The sequence below is a fragment of the Schistocerca piceifrons genome, chromosome X (genome assembly GCF_021461385.2).
Source record: "Schistocerca piceifrons isolate TAMUIC-IGC-003096 chromosome X, iqSchPice1.1, whole genome shotgun sequence".
Lineage (NCBI taxonomy): Eukaryota > Metazoa > Arthropoda > Insecta > Orthoptera > Acrididae > Schistocerca > Schistocerca piceifrons.
In genome coordinates, this window is record NC_060149.1 from 760,197,145 (window position 1) to 760,221,298 (window position 24,154).

At 39.3% G+C, this 24,154-nt stretch overlaps 1 long non-coding RNA gene across 1 annotated transcript in view; it reads right to left on the reverse strand.

Moving 5' to 3' along the window:
* Positions 1–23,516, reverse strand: part of LOC124723038 — a 36,003-nt gene extending 12,487 nt beyond the window's left edge. The window contains exon 1 of the long non-coding RNA XR_007006484.1: positions 23,231–23,516. This is a non-coding gene — a long non-coding RNA (uncharacterized LOC124723038). The remainder of the gene's footprint in view (positions 1–23,230) is intronic.
* Between the last annotated feature and the right edge of the window lie 638 nt (positions 23,517–24,154).

A 24,154-nucleotide genomic window follows, 5' to 3' on the forward strand; every position in this document is an offset into this window, starting at 1 on the left:
TTAGAACTACTTAAACCTAACTAACCTAAGGACATCACACACATCCATGCCCGAGGCAGGATTCGAACCTGCGACCGTCGCGGTCGTGCGGTTCCAGACTGTAGCGCCTTTAACCGCTCGGCCACTTCGGCCGGCCCGTCAGCCACATGTAACCACCACAAGGGAGTATCACCATATTGTACGTGAAGCACTTCATAACCCTGTCACATTTCACCTGCCATTTGAGAACAAACAAGGGCCTACTTACAACATCCTGTGTTATCCTGCACCATTGATGAGAAACTAGTAGCAGTTGGATTAGGCAATTGCTGTCCCATTTTTAGGCTATCAGTAAACATCACAACACAAACAACTGCATTTGGAAAGATGCTGTGCACAGGAAGACTGGAGTACTGATGAATGGCATTGCATTGTGTTCAACAATGAATTCGATGTTTTATAGAGTCACAGCAGTGTTATTCCTGGCATCACAGTCTGGAGAGCCATTAGGTATGACTTCTGGTTACAGCTGGTAGTCAGTGAGGGAATTCTGATGTCACAATATTTCATCAAGAACTTCCTGCCTCTTCATGTGTTACTTCTCAGGCAACACTCTTGTGGTGCCAATTTTCAACAGGACACTCATCACTCACACATGGAGCATGTATCTATGAACTGTCTGCATGATGTTGAGGTAGGCTACTCTTTTGGCCAGCAAGATTCCAGATCTCTCCCCAATGAACAAGTGTGGGATCAGCTCGGACATCAGTTCCATACCAGTTCCAGTATCAACAATACCAAGGGCTAGTTACAACTGTTGTCCAGCCCTCCCCAGGAGAAGATATAATAGGTTTTATGCGCTATTCTAAACATAGCCAATGCGTACATGTATGCCAAAAGAGATATAACTTCATACTGATTAGTGAGCTCGTACTACCAAGTTCTATATCAATTTGAACTCATATTGTAATATCTGAAATAATGTCACATACTGTATCAATCCATGAAGTTTCATTTTGTTTCTTTCTCCCATTCTTGGTGCTTTACACTTTTTGCCAGGTAGTGTATACTATTTCCAAGTTAACAAAGCACATGGGCCACGTGTTTTAATAAACAAACTTTCATTTTTTGCACTCATGTCACACAGAGTTATATCTTAAGAATAAAAGTGTTTATTACTCTAATGCAAATGGTGAATATAATATGACATGATCCCAAACTATCATTTTGTTGGTATCTCTTCTAACATATATTCACTAATGGCATCTGTCTTGAGTAATCCATCACTGTTTGAAATGAATATTAAAACTGACATCTTTATCACCACAAGAAACAGTATAACTTTATTACCGACACTTAAAGCTTTCAACAGCTCAGAAATATTTGAAATATGCTGCCATAAAACTATTTCGCCATTTACTCCATAACAACAGGTATATCAAGTGTCAATATAAACTTAAATTGTTTCTTCTCCTTCTATACTAGAAATGAATACCTATTTACAAACTAGAACCACCTTAGAAGAGAAGAGAAATATGAATTTGGTATTGCAATACCTTGATGTTGTTCACTTAAACATGCCATACATACACAAAATTTTGCTAAGTGACAAGTCTGAAATGGAAATACAATGAACCAAATATTGCTGAATAAGGCCTTGTTATAAGTTTCAGATTTTTGAACTGGCCTAAGATTATCTTAGGTTCTCTGGAAATTTCTGACATTATCAACTCAGCTGAGTATTGGATCAAATGATTGTACAGCTTACTGAAATGCGCACTTGAAGCACTTGATGAAATTTCCTTCTTCATAGCATTAAAATTAATCATAACATGCACTAGAAGAGAAAGTAGGAGGTACAAGAGTTAAGAACATGTTTCTCATTTCTCAGAGTCTGGTGCTCCAGGATATATGAAGTTGGTAAGTCGAAGTCTTGCCTTATACAAGAGACTAAAAAGTGAAGGAGTATTTGTGATCGAAATAAATAAAAAAATTAACATCCTGTCATTGCCTGAGGAGACATCAAACATAGATCTGAAAAGTAACTAGCAATTTAAATTAAATTATACACTTAATGTTGAAAATAACTAATTTCAGAAAAAAGCTTACTACATGAAAGTCACCATCCCTAACACCATCACAGTAGGTGTTATGTAAACCAGATTCAGTAACACTGTAAATTGTTCCTTTTCATTCTGGTCATATATGTGACGGACAACTACTAAGTACGAGGGTCTTTTGATAAGACAGGTAAATCTCGATGAAAGAATCGAACATTTTTGTTGAGCTTTCATGACTGATAAGCCTGATTATTCCAATGATTGTATAAAGAAATTCAACAATGTATAGTGTACAGTACTGTTGAAATGAGTCTAAATTGGTCAGTGTGTCGATTATAATTAAAAATAGAGAACACTGAGTTTTGTGCTGCTATTAAACACTTCCATTTGATGAGATGGGCTGCCACACAAATCAAAACGGGATTGGATGAAGTCATGTAGTCTCTACACCATCATAGGAGACAATTTAATTTTGGATTAATGATCTTAAATGTGGTCAAATAAGCACTGAATATGAAGTACACTCCTGCTGTCTAATGGAGGTCGCAACAAAGGAATACACTGATAAAATCCATGATATGGTAATGCAAGACCATCAACTAAAAATTTGTAAGCTTTCTGAACTTTTAGGCATCTCAATCAAGCAAGTGAATATTGTTCTGTACAGAGAATTGGCTATGAAGAAGCTGTGTGCAAAGTGGACTCCGCAATTGTTCACAGTTGAGCAAAATTGCATTTGGCACAACATCTCAACACAATGTCTGGTGATGTCTGCAAGACTTTTTGTGTTGGTGTGTGACTGTTTATGTAACCTGGATCCCAATTTACACACCAGAGTCAAAACAATGAATGAAGGCTTGTGAAAGTGCATTAAAAAAGGCAAGGACAATTTTGACAGCTTGTATGATGATCGCCACTGTTTTATGGGATTCCCAAGGAATAATCCTTATAGATTAATTGGAGAAAGACATTACCATAACTAGACCCTATTATGATTCATTGTTGGACCATTTGAGTCTTGTTGAGACTGAAAAAAAAAACAAGATTGGCATGCACGTTAGTGGTGTTTCAGCAGGATAATGCACCATCCAACACATCAATGGTAACAACGGCGCAAGTGCATGAATTGGGCTTTGACATAGTTCCTCATCCACCCTGTTCACCAGACTTAGCCACAAGTGACTTCTTCCTATTACCTAACTTGCAACTCTGGCTTGCTAGGAAGAAATTGTCACCAACTGATGAAGTGATAGTTGTCGTCAATGAGTAATTTGTAGATTTTGACAAAACATATTTTTATTATGGAATAAAAAAGCTGGAGCATCACTGGACCAAGTGTATATCCATCAAAGGAGACTAAGTCCAGAAGCAAAGTGAGTTGTTTATGAAACAAACATTTTTTTCTCATTTTTTTACCAGACATACCAAAACACCATTTCAGATTCTTCTCATATTTTGTAACATGATGAAGTCATTTAGGGTGTAGTGCTACATCCTTCTTATCACATTATTTTGGAACAGTTCTATATTTCAGATGACAGCCCTTTGACATATCCTCAAATGTGGATCCTACAGTTGTATAATGGTCCTGTTGGGCTGTTGAAACATAAACAGAAGTAGATGTACTTTAACCTTTACTAACAGGAGTTCCTTGTGAAGAATATCTCACAGTGCCCTTACTCTCTGCATTTCTCATGATACACTATCCTGTAGGAATATGTTAAGTATGGTAAACAACATTGTTTTTTCAGCAGGCTGGTTTTAATATTTGGCAGTTATTTTGTTTTCCACAATCACCTTTTTTACTTGTACACAGCAGTTTACCTCATTAACACTTAACATTTTTATGAGAATAATAGTCTTCAGTTGATGATGATGATCACGATGTCCCATACTCCGTGACACAGTGTAAGGGAACGATGCAGGAGACCTGCACCGCCATACTAGGCAAGGTCCTAGTGGAGATGGTTTGCCATTGGCTTCCTCCAACCATAAAGGGGGTGAATGATGATGATGAAGACGACACAACAATATCCACTCATCTCGAGGCAGGGAAAATCCCTGACCCGGCACCCCGTGCTCGAGAAGCTAGAATGCTACCGCAAGGGTCAGTTATCATTCGCAATGATCATGTGTAAATTATATCTGAGGCTCCAAGTAAACAGGTGCAACTGAAGAACTATTGAACACTGTAGTCTCTGCTGCACCAGTGCTTTCTCATTCATTCATTGTTTATGACTGCACACCAAGAATAATCTTATTACATTTTTTAAATTATAAAACTGAAGAAAATGTCAAACTATGCTGCTGGAATGCTTCTAAAATATGACTAACATGACTGCATATCTTGCTGTACCTTATTATTTTAATGTTAACTTTGGCATGACAAGCATCCAAGGAACATACAGGGCCCACACTCACTCTGAGACTGAAATATCTACACTACTGGCCATTAAAATTGCTACACCAAGAAGAAATGCAGATGATAAACGGGTATTCATTGGACAAATATGTTATACTAGAACTGACATGTGATTACATTTTCATGGAATGTGGGTGCATAGATCCTGAGAAATCAGTACCCAGAACAACCACCTCTGGCCGTAATAATGGCCTTGATACACCTGGGCATTGAGTCAAACAGAGCTTGGATGGCGTGTACAGGTACAGCTGCCCTTGCAGTTTCAACACAATACCACAATTCATCAAGAGAAGTGACTGGCGTATTGTGACGAGCCAGTTGCTCGACCACCATTGACCAGACGTTTTCAATTGCTGAGAGATCTGGAGATTTTGCTGACCAGGGCAGCAGTCAAACATTTTCTGTATCCAGAAATGCTCATACAGGACCTGCAACATGCGGTCATGCATTATCCTGCTGAAATGTAGGGTTTCGCAGGGATCAAATGAAGGATAGAGCCACGGGTCGTAACACATCTGAAATGTAACGTCCACTGTTCAAAGTGGCATCAATGCGAACAAGAGGTGACTGAGACGTGTAACCAATGGCACCTCATAGCATCACGCCGAGTGATACACCAGTAGAGCTATGATGAATACACACTTCCAATGTGTGTTCACTGAGATGTCGCCAAACATGGATGCGAAAATCATGATGCTGTAAACAGAACCTGGATTCATCCGAAAAAATGGCGTTTTGCCATTCGTGCACCCAGGTTCATCATTGAGTACACCATCGAAGCCATTCCTGTCTGTGATGCAGCGTCAAGGGTAACCGCAGCCACAGTCTCCAAGCTGATAGTCCATGCTGCTGCAAAATGTCGTCAAACTGTTCGCACAGATGGTTGTTGTCTTGCAAACATCACCATCTATTGACTCTGGGATCAAGACGTGGCTGCACGATCCGTTACAGCCACGTGGATAAGATGCCTGTCATCTTGACTGCTAGTGATACTAGGCCATTGAGATCCAGCATGGCGTTTCTTACTACCCTCCTGAACCCACCGATTTCATATTCTGCAAACAGTTGTTGGATCTCGACCAACGCGAGCAGCAATGTCACGATGTGATAAACTGCAATCGCAATATGCTACACTCTGACCTTTATCAAAGTTGGAAACGTGGAAATGTGATGGTACGCATTTCTCCTCCTTACACGAGGCATCACAACAATGTTTCACCAGGCAACGCCGATCAACTGCTATTTGTGTATGAGAAATCGGTTGGAAACTTTCCTCATGTCAACACGTTGTAGGTGTTGCCACTGGCGCCAACCTTGTGCGAATGCTCTGAAAAGCTAATCATTTGCATATCACAGCATCTTCTTCCTGTCGGATAAATTTCGCGCCTGTAACACGAGATCTTCGTGGTGTAACAATTTTAATGGCCAGTAGTGTAGTACATCAAGTCTTTATCAGTACGAGCATGGTGAGGTAACATTCACCATACCCCTCATCAAGGAAACTAACATTTGATTCACAGCAAGAACCTCACTCCATCACTTAAAATCCGATCCCGAGCTTATGACCCTACCAGCCAACAAAATCTCCACCACTCTGGTTATGAACTGCAGGAATTACCTAGCAGAAGCGTTCCACCAGCTGTCTGATATACCCACCTAAAAACCTTGTCACAAAGAGTCTATTCCAGAAATCCAGCATGTTCACTAGTCCCTCCTCATATCCTTAAGTCCATCCCAGAGGCTCTCCCTCGAGTCTGTCTCTCTCCTCAACACAACCACTCCCCACACTGCTACCTTCTACAGGCTTTCTGAAGTCCATAAACCCAACCACTCAGGATGCCCTACTGACACACCTCTCTTCTTGTGCAGCACTACATGCAGCCTATAACCTGTAACCTACCCTCTAATATAAAAGACACCAACCACATCCACTGCCAACTCTGCACAGTTGCTTTTCCTTTACTACTCAGAGCCCTGCTCATCTACATCAATGCCACCTCCCTCTACACTAACGCCCCCAATGACAATGGCCCTGCTACCATTGAACATTAACTTTACCAATGCCAAACCAACTCCAAACCTACAATCTCCTTTCCAGTCACCGTGATCAATTTTATTCTCACCCACAATTATTACTCCTTTGAAGGGATCAACTACAAATGAACCTATTGTACAACAATGAGCAATCACAAGTAAGCATCCTACGCCAACCTATTCACAGGCTATCAAGGGGAGTGCATCCTAACCACCCAGAATCTAAAAACAGTCACCTGGTTCAGATTAACTGATGACATTTTTGTGAGCTGGACCAAGGGTGAAAAAACCCTGTTCACATGCTTCCAGAATCTCAACACCACCTCTCCTATCATTCCACCTAGTCCTCCTCAATGCAACATGCCAACTTCCTTGATGTTGACCTTCACCTCAAGGATAAATCAGTACCTCTGTCTCCATCAGATGTGTCAACCACAAACAATACCTCCATTCTGACAGCTGACATCCATTTCATACCAAGAAGTCCCTTTTATAAAGCTTCAATACCAATGGTCATTACATCTTTAGTGTCATACAGTCCCTCTCCAAGTAATGGTCATTACATCTTTAGTGTCATACAGTCCCTCTCCAAGTATGACCCCACTTACCTAATATATCTCACACATCCATTGTGTATGAGGATGGATCCCATAGAGGAAATAACCATCTACAACTTAAGCACATCAAAATAAATTAACTAACAGACAACAGATTCAGTAGGGTTTAAAGTAGTATTAGTTGTTGGGTAACTCATTAGAGAATTTTTTGTAGTTTTTTTATTAGCAGACATAGTTGTGGTACTAAAAGAATTAAGTACTAGAAATACATAGTTAATAAATATATTGCTATTGAAGGAAATGTGATTTGTGTGCCCTAATTTAGTTTTTCAGGTAATAGTCTGTAATTATGAAGAAAAATATATCCACTGTCTGGCCATAATGGAGAGCTAGCCTCGAGGCTCAATACCACTAAGGGCTGGAGCAAGTCAATACCATTCTCCGCCAGTGTAGTGAATACCTCTAGCCATGACTGGAAACTAGAAATATCCTACTTACTATACTCACCACCCCTTCCTCAGTGGTATCCTGCTGCCTGCCAACCCTACGCAATATCTCTTCCCATCCCTACTCTGTCCCTTGTCCCAAACCCTTGCATCAAGGATCATATCCCTGCAATAGACCTAAATGCAAAACCTGTCCCATAAATCCTCCCACTACAACCTACTCCAGTCCTGTCACAGGCATCTTCTGCATCATAAAAGTAAGGACTACTTGTAAAACCAGCCATGTCATCTACAAACTACGCTGCAACCACTCTGCGGCTATCTGCATGGGCGTGAAACTACCAAGTTGTCTGAATGAATGGCCACCGCCAATCTGTGGCTAAGGTGCAGCTGGATCACTTATTTTCTGAGTATTCTGCTCAGTATGATGTGCTTTACTTTAATGACTAATTCACAGTTGGCACCTTCTGAATTATTTCCACCTACTTCAGCTTTTACGAACTGTGCAGCATAATCTCCCCCTAAAACATATCCCTTTTCCATGTAAACTCCCTGGCCTCAGTCTCCAGTAGACCCTGTCCTAAACCTTGCCATTAACTTCTCCGTTTCCACTCCAATACTGCACATGCTTCCTAATCCACCAGCGCAGCTTCCAGTCTTTTCCCCTTCCCTATTTCCCTCCATACCCTTCCCCTCACTCTCCCCCACTCCTGATGAAGCACAGCCACAAAACTCTACACCTAGCAACCCTATCCTGTCCCCACCACATCCCTGCACTCTCCTACAGGTAGCAAAGTGTCTTTCCCCAACCTTTCTTTGCAATCCCTCCTCCTCCCCAGGTTGTGCCTTCCCCTAATCCTCACCATCCACGCACATCAGACACAGTTGCTGTCATGTCCCTGCACCTGGGGACACTGGCCATGTGTTTGTGAGTTGTGGTAGTGTGCCCGTTTTTTATTTCAGAAGATGGACTCTGTCTGAAAGCTTAATATTTTAGCAGTCTTTTCCATTGTGCTTGTGTGTCACTAAGTGACTCCTTTATGTACATACTTTTCTTTATCAATGTTTCATTTCCCAATGGCTTCTTTGCTCAACAGATGTAGCAGCTGTATAGTTTGTGGTGCTGTAGTGCTAACAAGAAGAGACTCTGACATTTTACGTATCACTCCACGTAAAGCACTAATGGATCCTCAGTCTCAGCAACTTAAGAGTAGAGTAGTGATTTGTTCAGTGGGAACATGTGCGCAATGTGAAGCCCTTACAGTTGGAAAAATATATAATGTTCACATAGCAAGTTGTGACAATTTATACACTATGCAGCTGAACTCAACTAAAAGTTTTCTTCTCATTACATTTAATAATTTGTTTTGCCTGGGCTCTGTTGCATACTGGTTCATACTTAGACTGTCCATTAATCAGTAATCAGAAGAAACTTTACACAAGATAGAAGAAAACTGCATTTGAAAACATTGCAAACAGTAGTGTCAAAATGTTGTAGAATTTTATCATGAAGACGATACAATACACTTGCCACATGCACTTTATTATTCTGTATCAGAAGAACCAGAAAAAAAACAGTTTTCTTCTATTTTAACATATTATTATGGTATTATTCTTAAAGTGGCAATTATTACTTACAAAAAATTTGGCACAACTACTGCATTATTGTAAATAGTTAAGGATCTTGAATTAATAGACAATGTCTAAAGTATTGTCAGTATTCTATAAATTAAATTAAATCTTAAAATTTTGTTACTAATTTGATTTCAGATAGTGATAGGAGTAAACTACGTAGTGAGACATAAGAAAGTGTTTTCATAACTTTAATGAAAGACTGAAATAGTCATTAAACTCATTTTTCACTTGGAATCTTCTCCTATACCACATATAACTGAGATTGAAGTAAAAATTGATTTATGTAAATGATGAGCATATAGCAATATTTCGATTATACAAACCTACTTCTCTTTCTACATAATTGGAAATGGTCACCAATATACTCCCAGAACATGCAAATAACTACAAAATACTTCTTCAAGAACCATCTAAAAGATACTCTGAGTGAACCCTCATGTTATGTCACTAGAGCCATTCCTATTTAGAACATGTCTGGTGCCAGGACAAAAGAATTCCTACACATTTAGAAGAAAATCAATGTAGTGGGAATTCCTCTGTGGTATACAATGGGTTTTTATGGATAAACAACTGTAATATATATCTAAGAACTCTTACACTATATGTCAGACATTTTATATCTTTGAATAGAATATCAAAGAGTTTTATGGCTGAGAATTGCATTCCTTCCTGTGCCACAGTTAGATTCACCAAAGGGAAGTGCAGATCACTTTTCATTCTAGCATTGTATTGGCGAATATCTCTGTTACTTTCAAACTACAGTGAGTTGAGAACAAATATAATGAGTGAATAAATGTGCTGCAAAGATGTGTTTAAAATTCCCTATTGCTTAACAGATTCCTCAAAAATTTATATGTGTTGTCATCACATTTAATTCTAATTACTTCCTTTTGTGTAGAGAATACTTGTTGCCTAAGTGGATAGTTATCGTGGGATAAACTGATTAATCACTAACATTGGACATGAACAGCAATGGGCCCATAATAGAACTCTTTGGATTAATCAGTGTAATTTCTCCCCATGAAGGTAATATGGTGTCCCTGTTTGCAATTTCAATATAACAAATAACCAAAATTGCAAAATATCTCTATTACTTGATCATGTCTAGTTTTGGGTTTTTATTCATAACCCATCCTCAAATCATCCATCCAATCAGAACAAATGTTACTCCAGACACCAAAAATTAAATAACAGTCAGTTTTCACAGGAGTACAATGAAAGTGATCACAAAAGTGGATACACGTGTCATGATCATTTTCACTGTATTCCATTTTGCTAATAATTGTCATGATTTTTTGCTGCGTGGAATAATATTTGTTCTGCTTGGTTGGATGATCTGAGAATGAGCTATGAATACAAGCCTGAAACTGGTAATCATCAAGTAATAAAAAGAGCATTTTGCAACTTTAGCTGTTTGTCATATGGAAATGGTATCACAAGTAGCTGGCCCTTCAACAACCCAGCATGCTGGAAACTTATGTCCCTCTTTGTATTACCCACAAGCCTAGTGTAACATTTTTCATCCTGATTCACAAATAGGAACTAAATCTGGCATGTGCTGAACAAGCTATCCCATAAAAACTTAATTTCTCCTACAGTACATTTTGATTGAACAATAAAATGTCTTTAATAAGTCAGAGACAATTCCAAGTGATGATCCTTTACCATTTAAAAATTTTACTATCTGTTAAGTGAAGATATTATCAGCTTTATCAGTAGAGTGATGCTTTTGAGATCCCAACTGTGATTTTGTAAGTATCCAATTACTATTCAGGTGGATGACAACAATTAAGAATGTTACGTAAGAGGTGAGAGTTGTCAATATTTAGTAACATCTGTGAAGTCAGCTTTCTTATAAAATATGCCCAACAATGGTGTACGTTAACCTGTCTGAGAAAGTTTACTCTGAGCTAATCAAATAACTGCAGATTCAAACCTGAATTATGTATACAATACACAATGGATCAGAAATATATGATTAATACCAAGAGAAAACACTCACCAAATGAAACAACCACACTGACAGTATGGATGGCAACTGGAAATGAGATTTGTTCATGTGTTCAATAACAGATTAACCACATTCTAGGAAAGGGTATGGGCATTTCTGGTATCAGACAGTAAGGGCTACACAACAAAAAACCTATATTTCTAATAATTTGTGAAATTTTAAGAGAGTTCAAGGAGAAAAAGTAATCAAGTAGCTTTCCTTTATAAATTTTGGCAAGAATTAGGATTTGGTAGTGAACATTTGACTAGAGAAAATTCTGTGTTGCAGTACCACAGCTATCATTCTTGCACAGTTGGAGTTTCACATCAAGTCATGCAAATGAGTGCTCACACTGATGGGTATACGAGGGTGTCCCTTAAATACCAGAGAAACAATACTGAGGACGGATCTTGTGTCGTATGTATTTCTGCCACTAGGCACGTATAGTGCAACTTATTGCTAGTACAGTGCACCTGTGTTGTCATTTGGCTTGTTCTGTTCATCTGCAGTGATTGTTTTTGCTGGTATTGTTTTGTTCTTGTTTTACTTTTATGATGACAAGTTTAAGTGAACAACACATAGCTGCGAAATTTTATTTTATACTTGGTAAATATGTTGCTGAAACTGTTTTAATGTTGAAAGCAGCTTACCAGGATGAAGCTATGGGAAAAACTCAAGCGTTAGATGAAGAAAGTTAGGAATCTTCATCAGTTCAGCATTTCCATATTTTCCTGGAACAACTCCTTTTTCAACATACCCCTGTCGAACAGGCAGAGGTACAACTGCAGGATGGAAGGATCGAGGGCCCACAGAGACATTTGACCAGTCTGCATCGGGTGATAGCTGGTTGCTTCGTGGTGGCAGTACTTCTGGTTTTACAATTTTTCTTCTGGATTCTGTTTGCTCCTTCTTTGGTACCAGATTCAGCACCCTGAACTCATCATCAGTGCTTGTTTGCTGTCGTTGAGAATACTGCCGTCTCGCAAAAACACATACTTCAGAAGCAGCTAGTCTAGCCTGAAGCAATGGACAGGCATTATCACATAACCTAACAAATCCTGCCATCTGACCACAATCTATTGGTTATGACCTGTAGATTAAAACTGAAGAAACTGCAAAAAGGTGGGAATTTAAGGAGATGGGACCTGGATAAACTAAACGAACCAGAGGATGTACAGAGATTCAGGGAGAGCATAAGGGAGCAACTGACAGGAATGGGGGAGATAAATACAGTAGAAGAAGAATGGGTAGCTTTGAGGGATGAAGTAGTGAAGGCAGCAGAGGATCAAGTAGGTAAAAAGATGAGGGCTAGTAGAAATCCTTGGGTAACAGAAGAAATATTGAATTTAATTGATGAAAGGAGAAAATATAAAAATGCAGTAAGTGAAACAGGCAAAAAGGAATACAAACGTCTCAAAAATGAGATCGACAGGAAGTGCAAAATGGCTAAGCAGGGATGGCTAGAGGACAAATGTAAGGATGTAGAGGCCTATCTCACTAGGGGTAAGATAGATACCGCCTACAGGAAAATTAAAGAGACCTTTGGAGATAAGAGAACGACTTGTATGAATATCAAGAGCTCAGATGGAAACCAGTTCTAAGCAAAGAAGGGAAAGCAGAAAGGTGGAAGGAGTATATAGAGGGTCTATACAAGGGCGATGTACTTGAGGAAAATATTATGGAAATGGAAGAGGATGTAGATGAAGATGAAATGGGAGATATGATACTGCGTGAAGAGTTCGACAGAGCACTGAAAGACCTGAGTCGAAACAAGGCTCCCGGAGTAGACAATATTCCATTGGAACTACTGACGGCCGTGGGAGAGCCAGTCCTGACAAAACTCTACCATCTGGTGAGCAAGATGTATGAAACAGGCGAAATACCCTCAGACTTCAAGAAGAATATAATAATTCCAATCCCAAAGAAAGCAGGTGTTGACAGATGTGAAAATTACCGAACTATCAGCTTAATAAGTCACAGCTGCAAAATACTAACACGAATTCTTTACAGACGAATGGAAAAACTAGTAGAAGCCAACCTCGGGGAAGATCAGTTTGGATTCCGTAGAAACACTGGAACACGTGAGGCAATACTGACCTTACGACTTATCTTAGAAGAAAGATTAAGGAAAGGCAAACCTACGTTTCTAGCATTTGTAGACTTAGAGAAAGCTTTTGACAATGTTGACTGGAATACTCTCTTTCAAATTCTAAAGGTGGCAGGGGTAAAATACAGGGAGCGAAAGGCTATTTACAATTTGTACAGAAACCAGATGGCAGTTATAAGAGTCGAGGGACATGAAAGGGAAGCAGTGGTTGGGAAGGGAGTAAGACAAGGTTGTAGCCTCTCCCCGATGTTGTTCAATCTGTATATTGAGCAAGCAGTAAAGGAAACAAAAGAAAAATTCGGAGTAGGTATTAAAATTCATGGAGAAGAAATAAAAACTTTGAGGTTCGCCGATGACATTGTAATTCTGTCAGAGACAGCAAAGGACTTGGAAGAGCAGTTGAATGGAATGGACAGTGTCTTGAAAGGAGGATATAAGATGAACATCAACAAAAGCAAAACAAGGATAATGGAATGTAGTCTAATTAAGTCAGGTGATGCTGAAGGAATTAGATTAGGAAATGAGGTACTTAAAGTAGTAAAGGAGTTTTGCTATTTGGGGAGCAAAATAACCGATGATGGTCGAAGTAGAGAGGATATAAAATGTAGGCTGGCAATGGCAAGGAAAGCGTTTCTGAAGAAGAGAAATTTGTTAACATCCAGTATTGATTTAAGTGTCAGGAAGTCATTTCTGAAAGTATTTGTATGGAGTGTAGCCATGTATGGAAGTGAAACATGGACGATAAATAGTTTGGACAAGAAGAGAATAGAAGCTTTCGAAATGTGGTGCTACAGAAGAATGCTGAAGATTAGATGGGTAGATCACATAACTAATGAGGAAGTATTGAATAGGATTGGGGAGAAGAGAAGTTTGTGGCACAACTTGACCAGAAGAAGGGATCGGTTGGTAGGACATGTTCTGAGGCATCAAGGGATCACCAATTTAGTATTGGAGGGCAGCGTGGAGGGTAAAAATCGTAGAGGGAGACCAAGAGATGAATACACTAAGCAGATTAAGATGGATGTAGGTTGCAGTAGGTACTGGGAGATGAAAAAGCTTGCACAGGATAGAGTAGCATGGAGAGCTGCATCAAACCAGTCTCAGGACTGAAGACCACAACAACAACAACAACACGATTAGTTTGCTCAATTTAAAACTGGCGACATGTCAATTGATGTTAAACCTTTTTCTGGACATCAATCAACTGCCCAAATCAATGATAGTTTGTATCATCGGGTCACACCATCAACTAAACCTTTACTTTGAAGTTTTAAACAGAACAGTGTTTGTCAAAAAGACATGATTTGTGCCGGCCTGGGTGACCGAGCGGTTCTAGGTGCTACAGTCTGGAACCGCGCGACCACTACGGTCGCAGGTTCAAATCCTGCCTCGGGCGTGGATTTGTGTGATGTCCTTAGGTTAGTTAAGGTTTAAGTAATTCTACATTCTAGGGGCTGATGACCTCAGAAGTTAAGTCCCATGGTGCTCAGAGCCATTTGAACCATTTTTGAACATGATTTGTGGAAGACAGGAAATGGTTCTTCCAAAACGACAATGCACCTGCACACAGCCATCACTGTTAGACAGTTTTTGGGTAAAAATGGCATGCACCTTACTCACCTGACTTGAGTCTCTTCGACTTTTTCTTATTTCGATGCATGAAAAGGTGCATGAAAGGACACCAATCTGACAACATTAAAGAAGTTAAAAATGGAGATAGGAGCTGTCAGCCATTTCTAAAGACGACTGCAAAAAAATATTTTGAACAGTGGAAGCGCCAGTGGGAGTTATAATGGAAAGTATTTTGAAGGGGATCAGGTTATTTTCTACACAATTTGAAAATATATAGCTTCTAAAAAATAATTTAAGTTTTTCTTTTTGGGTATCCCATAATATTATGGGAGGACGACAGTTCAATCCCACGTCCGGCCATCCTGATTTAGGTTTTCCGTGATTTCCCTAAATCACTCCAGGCAAATGCCGGGATGGTTCCTTTCAAAGGGCACAGCCGACTTCCTTCCCTGTCCTTCCCTAGACTGATGAGACTGATGACTTCATTGGCTGGTCTTTGCCAAAACAACCCCAACCTCATAATATTAGACGGAATAAGTATTAACTTGCACTTTGATCATATTTGTTGGATCCTAAGGTTGTTGAGGTTGTTGTCTTTGATACATTTAAGTGAGTTAAAAGGGACATTAACATCCAACATTTACATGTTTGTGTATTTATCTCCAACAAAATATAGAGTTAATAAAGAAATTAGTTTCTGAAATAACACAGTTTTATGAATCACGAAATTAAACACAAACACAATTCCCAAATATATTTTGTCTCATTATTCTCTAACATTCTACTCTAGTGTATAAGTTGTCATAAATACATTATTTTGTCTTCTGGAATTCAAAAGAAAAAAAAACCTATGTTATAGCAAACTCCAGGAAGAGAGAGAGATTTGAGTGCTGAAGGTTAAAAAATGAAGCGAGTTCACCCAGGCCCCAACATCAGATTAATTCACCTGTAGGAGATCCTCATCATGAGGTCATAGTGACCTGCCTTTAATATCTAACCTTCTACATCTACTTTTATTTCACAATCCACTACGGTGGAAGGTACCTTGTACCACAACTAATAATTCCCTTTTGTATCCCACTCACAAATCTAACAAGGGAGTAACGACTGTCTGTTTTCTTAAATATGAGCACTAATTTCTTTTTTCTTCTCTTCATGATCTTTACTGTGTGCAGTAAAGTTGTTCTGTGGTCTGTCACAGGGGATTATTCTCTAATTTTTTTCAATAGGTGTTTCATGAGAAGAACATAATCTTCCCTCCAGAAAATTGCCAGCACTGAGGATATGAATTCCAAAAGTCATTGGAAGTCACATGCAGAAATACTGAGCCATCCTGCCTCTATACCCATTCTTAATTGTAAAAGAGTTGCTGATGCAGGATTTTTGTACGTGAACTGACCTCTCAATTACATCCCATAAATGTTTGACAGGATTCATGTCAGGCAGTCTGGGTGGCCAAATCATTTGGTCAAATCATCCAGAATGTTCTTCAAATACAAACAACTGTGGCCCAGTGACAGGGTGCATTTTCATCCATAAAAATTTTATCATTGTTTGGGAACATGAACTCCATGAATGGCTGCAAATGGTCTCCAAATAGCCAAACAAAACCATTTACATTCAATAATTCGTTCAGTTGTACCAGAGGACCCAGTTCGTTCCATGTATGCCAAGCCCACACCATTATGGAGCCGCCAACAGCTTGCACAGTGGCTTGTTGACAACATGGTCCATGGCTTCGAGGGGTCTGTGACACGTTCGATCCCTACCATCAGCTCTTACAAAGTGAAACTGGGACTCATCTGACCAGGCCTTGGTATTCCAGCCATCTAGTGTCCAAGAAGAGGCACTGCAGGTGATTTAGTGCTGTCAGCAAAGGTATTCGCATTTGTCATCTCTCCCACAGCCCAATAATAGCGAATTTCATCACACTGTCCTAACAGATACGTTCGTCATATATTTCACATTCATTTCTGCGTTTTTTTTTTTTTTTTAGTGAAGTTTTGCTTGTCTGATTAGCACTGACACACTACACAAATGCCACTGCTCTCCATCATTAAGTGAAGGCCATTGGAAACTGTATTGTCTGTCATGAAAGGTGATGCCTGAAATTTGGTATTGCCAGAAAACGCTTGACACTGTGGATCTTGGAATATTGGAGTTCACAATGATTTCTGAAATGGAATATCCCATGAGTCCAGCTCCAACTACTGTTCTATGTTCAGTCTCTTAAATCCAGTCATTCAGCCATAATCATGTCGGAACCTTTTCATTTGAATTACATATGACAGCTCCATCAATACACTGCCCTTTTATACCTTGTGTACACAATTCTACTGCCATCTTTACATTTTCATATATTACTATCCCATGACTTTAGTCACCTCAATGTACAACACAATATATTCACTGATCTAACACAAACTGTTATCTACTACCCACAATATGCTCAGATGTTGTGATATGAATGTACACCTACATCATATTTTTTACATGATGTTCTTACTGCTCATATTTCATTAATTTTAATGTTATTACAGCAATGTCAAAGAGAAACTCCCTGTCAGTTAATAAGATGAAATAAGAATGATTATGTGAATTTGCAGCTGCAGAATTTTTCAGCGTGAGCAGTAGAAAGATTTCCACCCTGGGGCATTAATTAAAAGTTAGTCTCACTTTTTCTTTGTGTTAAATTCAAGCAGCAAAAAGTAATATCTCTTACAAAAATTTCACATAAAAACTTTTGTACATTAACGGTATTCCTAAATTTTTCTCTCAGTTCTTGATCTACTTGTTTGAGGGGTATCCAAAGTTCATTCCAGAACCACTACAGAGCTCCAGGTGTGCCATCATGAGAAATATTGCAGTGTGCAGAGTAGCCTGATAGGCACTGGAAATCACAGGTTTTGTGTGTAGGTCTATTCCATAATGTACGGTGGGTATGTTTCAAAAATTTGGCCTGACAAGATTTATAATTTAACGGAACATAGAGTTCTCAAATGTTGTTAAATTAAGTGTTACTCATGAATGTAATACAATGCCGTAAGAAAAGATAATGTTTACATTTTTTTTTTTTATATAGTAGGGAAGAGGGAGTGGTGCGTAAGCTACTATTATTACCATCAAATAATTTGATTTCCAATTCCATGAAAATAAGGATAAATTTGAAGAATTCCATATGAACTAGGAGATAAGTGATAGTTCTACTGCGGTTCTCCCTCATGCTTGCTCCTTATGTGACACCTTTGACTATTCTTGTCAGCTCTCTCAAGAGACTGATAATGCTACTGATCTGGTCCAACCAAACCAGAAGATGAATAACAGCTATTCTCCAGGAATGTTTTTCAGTCCAAACCACTATTTTTTAGACTGTGCCTTACATGCTGCCCTGCAAGACAGGCATGTTGTGTAGGGGTAATTTTGGCATGTGTTATGAAGATAATTTTCATGGCAGGCTATAAGTAAGAGGCAAGAAAAGGTTTCCCAAGCCTCAGATATGTAGGCTCCCTCACTCACACATGATACGTGTGTTGTGAGAGTAGTATTGACCTGCTCTTTTGACCTGTTATACAGCAGCCATACATGCGGATGGGACCACATACGGGAATGTCGAAATGAATAGAGGAGGAGATGGACAGAGATAGATAGCAGGAGAGAATAGGTAAGGACAGAGGGAGCAGGAAGGGAGAATGAGGTGGACACAAAGACAGGACGACGAAAAGTTAGAGATGGGAAGGGGGATGGAGGAAATGTATGCAATATATGTGTAAAATGCGAACATGTTGAAGGCCACAGGGGAAAGCCTATTCATAAAATACTTTCATTATATTGCTGCAGCTAAAAATCTAAATTTTTAGCAAGTATTGAGTGCAAATGGTGCACCAGAATAACGTTTACATAACCTTAACACTGATTAGCCAGAACACTATGACCAATAACCCACCATCGATATAAACCCTTCCAGGTGACAGCAGAGTGACGTGTGTGGAATGACTACTAGTCAGTCATATACATGGTGCATGTAGTGTCAGTGAGTGTGCTGTCCATGTGCAGAATGAGTAAGTCACACCACCTGTCTGAGTTTGACCAAGGGCAGATTGTGATAGCCTGGAAGCTCAGCATGAGCATTTCAGAAACTGCATAACTTTCAGGTGTTTGAGGAGTGCTGTGGTGAGAGTCTTCAACATGTTGCAAAACCAAGGTAAAACCACATCCAGACACTGCGCAGTTGTGCGACCACCCCTCATTACAGGTGTCAGATGTCATAGGCCGGGCATACTGGTAAAATAGGACACATGGTGGACTGTGGCAGAAGTAACATCAGACTTTAATACTGGGCAGAATACAAGTGTGACTGAACACGCAGTGCACTGGATGCTCCTTATGATGGGAGTCTGCACCCGACGACACATACATGTGCTAATGTTAACATCATGATGTCGACAACTGAAACTGAAATAGATACGTGATCATTGGTACTGGAAGGTGGGGCAGTGTCAGAGTGGCACAAGGTCTGATGCTGATGAATCCTGATACCTTCTTCATCATGCCAATGGGAGGGCGCAAATCAATCATCTTCCAGGAGAACAGCTTCTTGACAGCTGTACCGCAGAATCAAGACAGGGCGGTGAGAGCTCCATTATGCTCTGGGGAACATTCACGTGGGCATCCATGGGTCCAGTTGAGCTGGTGCAAACCATCAAGATGGGCAAGGATTATCGTACACTGGTTGCAGACCGTGCGCACTGCTTGATGAGGATAATGTTTCCAGACAGCAGTGGCATTTTCCAGCAAGATAATGTACCATGTCACAATGCCAGAAGTGTGACAGAGTTGTCTGAAGAACACAGTAGCAATTTCCAGTTAGCACGCTGGCCCCCCCAACTTGCCAGATGTGAGCCCGAACAAAAACATCCAGGATGTGATTGAACATGGCGTCGGAGGACATCGCCCCACCCCATCCCAGTAATTTATGGGAATTAGGTGACTTGCGTGTGCAGACGTGGTGCCAGCTCCCTCCAGCGATCTAGCAAGGCCCCGCTGATTCCATGCCATAACGCATCATTGTTGTTATCAATGCCAAAGGTGGACATACAGGCTTTTAGGTAGGTGGTCATAATGTTCTGACTGATCAGTATATGTCAGTAATGTCAATTTACTTCCAAAATGGGTGCCTAACAAAATTCACCACTGTAAAAGTAACTTCCATCATAGGGTGCACTTCAACTGAACACTTCATAAAAGTGACTCTCAATTTGGAGTACCAATAAAAACGAAATAACTTACTGAAAGTTGACACATAAAGTTGGTTTTCTAAGTTCAGTCACAGTTAAAAGAAATGATTAAAACCTATGCACTTGTGAAAGTTTGCAAGAATCTACAGCAATTTCTACACTCTCAAATTAGTCATGTTCGTATTAAAAGATGTAAAGCAGTTTTCATTTACTTTAACATCTTTCATTAGAAAAATTGCTAAGAAAATGATAATAAAGCCTCTACCAGATTAATGCACTGTGTACATTGTATCCAGATGAGGCTGATAATGGATAGATGAAATGGGAAACAAGGTTGTTTTAGTGGTGATGCTTTTGTCTCCCTGCAAAAAAAATCATGTCTAGTAGTAGATGCATGAAAATGTGAGCAATTATCTGTCTATAATAAATCTGTTTTAGTAAATTTAAAAATTGATTTTCACTCAATATGCCAAGAACATACTAAAGTTCCTCACATTACACACCAGTGGGGGATGCGAACATAAAATTATTTCAATTAAACTTTGAACTGATGCGTATTATCATTCATTTCTTTCATAATCTGCCCTAGGCTGGATAAAGAAGGACATGTATCGTTAGGAAGATATTCAGATGTCATAATTCATACAGTGAAGTGTTGAAATCCACACCAATAAAAGAACAATGCCACACCCATATGTAAACGGCACATAACTGTATCACAGCAATAGTTTATTTAGAAAGGACCACTTAAGGAACATGTATCAGCATGAATGTAACATAACTGCAGTGAAATCTCCATTTACAGAGTTTAATTAATCTGTCTCATCAAAAATAAATAAGTTAAAACTGTTGATAATTAAATAAAGTGACAAAGATTCTGAACATTTCTTGGGCAGTGTCATGAACACATTGCATTACTTGCTTGAGCAGCACCTACACTAGGTCAGAAGTGCACTTGTTCAATAGTAGATAAGAATGGGGTTTGATTACACGCTACTTACAGTTGAAATTGGTTAGAATTCTCTCACTCCCACTCCTATTAGTGTTGAAAGTAGCCTTTATCATTAACATTAGGCCAATAAAATCAATTATGAAGACACAAATTAGACAGCATCTGATTTTCCATCAGCTTTGAGTGGCATAAAATGGCATTTCTAGCATTCATTTTCCCACATACATAGGTTAAAATAGGACTGAACATGTAACTGTGGCAAAACTTAGTGGGAAACTTCTATGTCAGTATTTCACACTGAGAAATACTTCATCCAAGCTATAGTTGATCTCTTTCTCCACGCTTTTACAACTAAGCTGACTCCTTTTCTAATGAACTCGATGACAGTGTGATGCTAAATTAGCTTCTCATTGTTAGCTGAAACGCTGTTGAAGATGATTTTAGCAATGTTTTGAAGTAAATGACAAATATCAGATTATTAAAATGGAGAGTTACGAGTCTGCAAGGTATGGTGCTGCATATTAGAGATTGTGCCTGCCAGGGAGTTATCACGTAAAAGTGTATTTCTTAAACAGAAATGAATAAGTGTGTTTGTTTGCAAGTGTGTGGGACTGGATTGTTCAAAAATAGTTCAAATGGTTCTGAGCACTATGGGACTTAACATATAAGGCCATCAGTCCTCTAAACTTAGAACTACTTAAATCTAACTAACCTAAGGACATAACACACATCCATGCCCGAGACCGGATTCGGACCTGTGACCTTAGCAGCAGCGCGGTTCCACACTGAAGTGCTTAGAACTGCTCGGCCGCATTGGCCAGCTGGGACAGGATGCGTGGTGGTAGTGTATGGTGAGAGAAAACTTTATATAACATTTATCCCCTCACTGAAGGTAGAGTCTCATGATCTAAAAATACCCTGTATGTTGATCTGGATGATCCATATTGGTTACCTCTGTAAAGCTCACACACTGCTTGGATAGTAAATAAGGGACGAAATATCATAACAGATATTGGATACCAATAATAAATTAAAACATTTCAAGGCAGTTAAAGTAAATCATAACTTTAAACAATAATGGCAGCAGGATCCTGGTGTGTTGGAAGCAGTACTGTTATGACAAGAAGTGGCCATTGGCACGATCAAATAGTATTAAGTTCCATGTCAGAGACAGTAATGAAAATAACTTTTTTATATTACTGAACAATTAAACAAATAAGTGTAAAAACACCTGCATGATGTTCTCTTCTGCTTTTGATACACTGCATTTAACTGGCTGTGAGCCTAGTGTGGCATAGTATTTAATATCTGTAGTTAGATTAAAATTTGCACCTATGTATGGGCAGTGGAATTGTATGGTAGTAAAATCTATATTCATACTCTGTAAGCCACTGCTAACTGCATGGCAGAGGGTATGTCCCATCATATCAACACCAGTTACTAGGGCTTTTGACTGTTCCACTCACACATGTAATGTGGGAAGAATGACTCTTGAAATGCAACTGTGTGTGCCGTGCTTAATCGATAAGTTTGTCCTCACGATCACTATATGAGTGATAAGCAAGGGATTTTAGTATATTCTTCAGGCCATCATTTAAAGCCTCTTCTCAAAACTTTGTGAGCAGACTTCTGTGGGCTACTTGATGTCTATACTCAAGGATCTGCCAGTTCAGTTCTTTCAAAACATCTCTGTGACATTCGTCCAGAGATAAAGCAAATCTGTGACTATTCCTGCTGCCATCATCTGTATACGTTCATTACCGCCTGTTAGTCCTGTTTGGAATACAGGTTCCATACACATGAGTAATATTCTGTGATGGGTTGCACGAGTACTTTACAAGCTATTAGTGTTTCCTTTGTAGACTGACTGCATTTCCCTAGTATTCTACCAATAACCAAAAGTCTGCCACCTGCTTTACCCATGACTGAGCTTATGTGATCGTTTAATTTCATGTACGTATAAAGAGTTATACCCAAGTATTTGTATGAATTCACGGATTCCAACTTTTACTCATGAAACTGCTTCCAAGATCATGACGAATACATGATGAGACTACACTTAACCATCTACAGTAAACAGAAATCCCATAAATATATATCCTTGACACTTACGCAACTAGGTGAACGTACCTGGCCCTATTTCAAATAGGAAGAGTACTTGAATGTGGGTGAGAAGTACAGCAGAGAATGCTTTACTGACAGGACTGTGTGAATTGTGCGGTTTTTTTATAGACCTACGTACCTTGCATTGCATAGTAGTAAAAGAAAAACTCATTCCCTTTTTTTTTTCTTCATTTGGATGTGTGTCTTCTTGAGGCTTTTGGTCCCTTGGCTGACCCAAGAAATATTGGAGAATGATTTTAAACCTTCTGCATGAAAAGAAAACTCCCCAAGCAGTGACAAACAAAGCCATTGCGTACATAGTTATTTCCATAAACATCATTCTACGTTACGTAAGTAGCACCTGTCCCAGCATGAGTACCTTAGGCCTACCACTGAAGTGGTGAATGTCGGTTGGAATTTTGAAACAGTTGACAGCAGTCTGCGATAGTAAAGGATCAGAGAAGTAAAAACATTTGGCGCGATCGTTGGACTCGAAAGAAAATACTGTTTTCTTATTCATTTAATGAAAACCACTCCAGTTGCTGTCGGAAACTATTGCGTCCACATTGCCGCACTGCACAAAATTTTTCCGAAGAACTTAAAACCGGCCTGATGTCAAAAACGAAACCGGTAGTGGACGCAATAATGTTATTCATTTAATGAAAACCACTCCAGATGCTGTTGGAAACTACTGCGTCCACGTTGTCCCTCTGCACAAAATTTTTCTGAAGAACTTAAAAATGGCCTGATGCAAAATATGAAACCGGTAGTGGACGCAATAAAGTTCTCAACGCCAACTTGAGCGATATTCATTAAAAAAGGAAGAGGGTTGCGGATTCAGCACATCTTCTGAACATGGAGCAACTAATTGTTTTATTAGTGCAGACGTTTATAAGTGCAAACTTTTGATGTACTGGTAACATAGTAATTGTAGCCATCTTCCTGAAGCAGCTGTTTTGTCCATACAGCTTGCTTCCATGGCTATTCAGCTCGAGTTCATGCACAATTGTCCCACATGAATATGAATCAAATGTCACATATAGCACTGTAGCCATAATTCATG